General features: G+C 35.2%; 1 pseudogene; it reads left to right on the top strand.

Annotated features, from left to right (window-relative positions):
* The first annotated feature begins 3525 nt into the window (after nt 1-3525).
* LOC108523843 (protein FAM204A pseudogene) lies at nt 3526-4223 on the top strand (annotated as a pseudogene).
* The last annotated feature ends 1125 nt before the right edge of the window (nt 4224-5348 follow it).

The raw sequence follows: 5348 nt of genomic DNA, 5'->3' as shown, positions 1-5348 counted from the left end.
TTGCAATAAGCGTACACATTTACAACTATTATATCTTCTTTATGAACTAACCATTTTAACATATGAAATTTCTCTCTGTCTCTGTCTCTTTTTCTCTGACAGAGAGAAATTTCATATGTTAAAAGGGTTAGTTCAAAAGGTTGTTTCTTTATTGTGGTTTTCAGAAATTTGCTTGTAATGCTTTTTGTCTTTAAGTTTACTTTTATATGAATAGAACTGCTCTAGCTTCCTCTTGATTAGTGTTTGCATGAAATTCTTTTTCCAGTCTGTTTTCTAAATTGTCTATGTCTAAACTATGTCTATATTTATATCTATCTATCTGACTACTTACCTACCAGCCTACCAAACTACCTATCTCTTTATCTATCTATCTATCTATCTATCTATCTATCTATCTATCTATCTATCTATGCTTTTCTATCCAGTCTGACAGTCATTGCCTTTAATTAGAATGTTTGACACGTTTGTATTAAGTGTAATTATTGATGTGGTTAGGTTTAAATTCATTATCTTATTTGTTTTATAGTTGTACTTTTGGTTTTTGTTTCGATTGTTGTTTCCTTTTTGCTTCCTTCTTGTCTTCTAGATTAATGTATTTTTCTTTTTTTAGTATTTTATGCTTTTCTCTTCTCTTGGCTTTGTTTTTAGTAGCTCTAAGGATTACATTGTATTTCATGATTATATGATCATATCTAATGTGGTCATATCTACAGTGAATTAAAATTATACCACTGTGAGTATAAGAGCCTTCCCAGAGTTCACTTATATTTTACTCCTTTCCTTCCTTTGTGCTATTGCTGTCATACACTATTTTTTCTATATGAAAGAAAATCCTGGTCAAGCATGGTGGCTCACGCCTGTAGTCTCAGCAGTTTGGGAAGCTGAGGTGGGAGGATTGCTTGATACCAGGAGTTCGAGACCAGCCTGGCCAAAATAGCGAGACCTCATCTCAACAAAACATAAAAAAATTAGCTGGGTGTGGTGGTGTGGACCTGTAGTCCCAGCTACTCCAGAGGCTTAGGGGAAGGATTACTTGAGCCCAGGAGCTCCAGGCTGCAGTGGGCCATGATGGTGCTACTGCATTCCAGCCTGGGCGACAGAGCAAGATCTTGTCTCAAAAACAAAACAAAACAAAACAAACAAAGAAAAAACTTCACCATAAATTGAAACTGTTAAATAAGAGAATCCCCATAATAAATTATTTTTGTTTAGACAGTTTCTTTTTAAAAAAGTTAAGAAATGGAAAAAAAACTTATGTACCTACTATTTACCATTCCTTGCATTCTTCCTTTATGTAAATTTGAAGTATGATCTGGCATTATTTTCTTTTAGCCTGAAATATTAATTGTACATCAAGTCTGCTGGTGACATATTCTCTCAGGTTTTATCTGAAAATGTCTTTATTATATCTTAATTTTTGAAGGATAATTTACTTGGGAATAGATTTCTAGTTTTTTTCTTTCAGCATTTTAATAATGTTCTGTTGTCTTCTGGCTTGCATAGTTTTGATGATACCTAAGCAGACGTTTTTAATCATTATCTATATGATATCTTTTTTTTTTCCTTTGTCTGCTTTTAAGGTTTTCCCTTTTTATCGTGGTTTTCAGAAATTTGGTTGTTATGTGCTAGGTTTAGTTTTCTTTGTATGTATCCTGCCTGGGACTTTTGAACTTCTTGGGTCTATAAATTTTATCTATATATGTACATACATATATTCAGAAAAGTTTTGAACATTATTTTATTGAAACTGTTTTTCTGTTTATCCTCCTTTATTCTTTTTCCCTTGGGGACACAGTTCATGTGTGTTAGACTGATATTGTTTCATGAGTCACAGGGACTCTGTTTTATTTTTCTCAGTGTTTTTTCTTTCTGTGCCTCAGTTTGTACAGTTTCAATTATTCTGTACTTAGGTTCTCTAATCTTTTAGTCTGCAGTATCCAATCTGCTGTTAAGCCCATATAGTGAATGTTTTTGTCTCAAATAATGTATTTTTTCAGTTCTAGATTTTGAATCTTTTAATAGATTCTATTTTCTACTGAGGATCTCTATCTGTTAATTCATTCTATCTTTTCCTTTAAATACTTAGATGTAGTTTTAATAGCTTGTTTTAATTTCTTGTTTTGCTGTAACAAATTACTGCAAACATAGTGGCTTAAAATAATATAAATTTATTATCTTACAGTTTTGGAAAGGAGAAGCCTGAAATGGTACTCACTGAGCAAAAGCCAAGATGTCAGCAGGGCTGTGTTTCTTTCTGTAAGCTCTAGGAGAGTATTTTCTTTCCTTTTGCAGCTTCGAAGGGGCTGCCTTCCTTCTGTGGCTCTTGGCCTCTTTCCGTCTTCAAAGCCCACAATAGCCGATGAGTCTTTTTCCTAGTTTATCACTCTGATGCTGATACTTCTGCTTTGTCTTCAGCATTTAAGGATCTTTGTGATTGTACCACTTGGATAATCTATGATATGCTCCCTATTTTAAGGTCAGCTGATTGGCAACCTTAACTGCATCTGCAATCTTAATTCTCCTATGTTATGTAATACAGTCACAGGTTCTAGGCATCAGGATATAGATATCTTTGAGGGGTCACTGTTCTGCCTACTGCATAAATCTTTTTAAAAATTCTTGTTTGGTAATTCTAATATCTGTTTCGTTTTCGATTTGTTTCTGTTTACTTTTCATGCCACCCCCACCCCACCCCACCCCTACTTCCCTGATATTTAATTGGTTCCTTGCGTGTCTGATAATTTTTTGTTATATGCTAAATATTTTGGGTATCATATTATTGACAGTTTGAAATTTATCTTTTTTAAACTAAGCATTGCATTTTGTTTCAGTGGGCAATCAAATTTTTGGTGGACCAATTAGATCTTTTCAAGGTTTGTTTTCAATCTTTGGGTGGGTCTAGAGTATTTTACCTCTAAGGCTAACGTAGTCTTACTCCTAAGGTGTGTGTCAACAACGGTGTAGAGTTTGAAATTTTATTCTATTTACGTGCTAACTGGTTAGCTTCTTATGGTTTCATTGATGCTATCAGAAGACATGAGTTTCCACGATCAGAGATAGAGGACTTTATTATTCATGGCACAGGTGACATGAGCATCAATAATTTGTGTCAGTTTTCCTTGCCCCTGAATTACAGGAGTGGGGTGTGAATGCACCCAGGTGGTTGCCTGCAAATGCAGTTGAATGTGTTATAGAAGAGGAATCCTGAGTTTAGGAAACCCAAGTAGCATATAGTGTGCAGTAAGCATGCCTGCTTTTTGCTGTTGGAGGCAGATACTTTAGGGAAATCTTGTTTTATTACACTTTGCTTTGTTGTGCTTTGCAGGTATTGCGTTTTTTAAAAAACTGACGATTTGTAGCAGTCCTGCCTTGAGCAAGTCTACTGGTGCCTTTTTTTTTTTTTTAACAGCATGTGCTCACTTTGTGTCTCTGTGTCTCATTTTGGTAACTCTCCCAATATTTAAAACATTTTTGGACGGCGTTTTAAGATGGCCGCCAGGTGACTGCTTTCTGACAGAAGAAAAGATGTGGAGTGGGCTGCTACCTCCTGGCCTAAATGAAAGTGATGTTGAGTGAAACTCTGAAGATGAAGCTACATTGGAGGACTCTGGACTGAACTTACAAGAAGATAAAGAGGATGGGAGTATCAGAAAAACAGAAATCATAGATTCTCGATAGATGAACCCAAAACTGAAACAGAGTCGAATGTAATGCCTATGAAGAGTGTCCTTCTGGAATTCCCCTAGACATGTAGAATAAATTTCAAGAATTACATAAAAAACATTCTGAGCAGAAAAGCGCAACCTCAAGATTCAGAGGGGAAAAAAAAACGCTCCAGAAAAGATAAACTGAGGAGTGAAAAAGATTCTCACAGTGAACAGTCCTCAAATGAAACCCAGTGGAAGGAGCTTACTCAGTATTTTGGAGTCAGTGATAGATTTGACCCCCATGTTAAAGGGAAAAAAGTTGAGAAATCAGGCCTTGAAGAAAGGATAGACCAGTCTTTGGAGGAGTGGAATATTGAGAAGACTGAGGAACTCAGAAACCAGCTAGCTACTTGAGAGCTTGGTGTAAAAATTGCCAAAGCAGTTGCCTGCCACAACTTTGTAAAAGCCAAAAAGGAAGTTGAAAATTCACAGGCTGCCCGAAAAAAGAAGAAACTTGCATGGAGGTTTGAAGCAAAGAAGAGATGGGAAACCAAAAGCGACATGGGATATGCGTAACTTGCAAGAGTGCTTCAAGACATTTGTAGACTCAAATGCTCAATTTACTGAGAACGTTTTCCTGCCTACATTAAATATGTCAGAAAATTGATAGCGCTAGAACAAGAAATAAGCATAAAATTTGGGAGTTTGATTATCAGCTCTTTTCAGTCTTTCTCTAAGGACTTTGTCCTATTGAAGTGAATAAAATGGAACATTCTTATATTTGTATAAGGGGAAATGTAAGAAAAAATACAGAAAAATAGGATAGAATTTTGTTTATTTATTTGTATAGACCCATGGTGTAAAATCAGTTTGGCTGTGTTTCATTTATTTGGTTTAGCATAGCCAGTGAGCTTCTCGTTCTTTTTTTTTTTTTTTTTTTTCTTTTTTTTTTTTTTTTTTTTTTTTTTTTTTTTTTTTTTTTTTTATTGAGACATAGTCTCTGTCACCCAGGCTAGAGTGCAGTAGCATGATCTTGGCTCACTACAACCATTGCCTTCTGGGTTCAAGTGATTCTCATGCCTCACTCTCCTGAGTAGCTGGGATTACAGGCAAGTGCCACCACACCCAGCTAATTTCTTTTTGTATTTTTAGTAGAGACAGGTTTTGCTGTGTTGGTTAGGTTGGTCTTGAACTCCTGTCCTCATATGATCCATCTGCCTTGGCCTCTCAAAGTTCTAGCATTACAGGCATGAGCAACCATGCTGACCTTGTACTTTCTTATCTGTTCCCAGTGTAACTACATGTTTACTGGAACTGTGTTTTTAAGACTGACAGTTGTTTATAATGGATTAGTCGTAAGTGCCAAAAAGTTTCACTTGACACTGTCTTTACAAATGACTTGAGCTTAATGTTATAAAAGGAGTTACTAATTTTTTATTGGAGGCAGTAGACTTGATATTTCAGAATTGCATAGTAAAAGCAATTTACTAATTTTTTTGTACTTTCAGATAAACTATTACAATAAAGAAAGGGGCAGAATGTAGTATTTGGAAGATGATTTAAATTCAGCAATGCCTAAAAATGGCTTCCAAAGTATCTTTCTCAGCCATATCATTCTTTAAATTATGAGATGGTTCTTAGAAGTGAAAATGGTGTAATTGTATTAAGCAGACGGTTATAACTCAAAATAATATAACTTTG

The sequence above is a fragment of the Rhinopithecus bieti genome, unplaced genomic scaffold, assembly GCF_001698545.2.
Source record: "Rhinopithecus bieti isolate Rb0 unplaced genomic scaffold, ASM169854v2 scaffold_74548, whole genome shotgun sequence".
Classification (NCBI taxonomy): Eukaryota; Metazoa; Chordata; class Mammalia; order Primates; family Cercopithecidae; genus Rhinopithecus; species Rhinopithecus bieti.
Note: the sequence above shows the minus strand (reverse complement) of the source record. Positions and strands in the feature narration are given on the sequence as shown.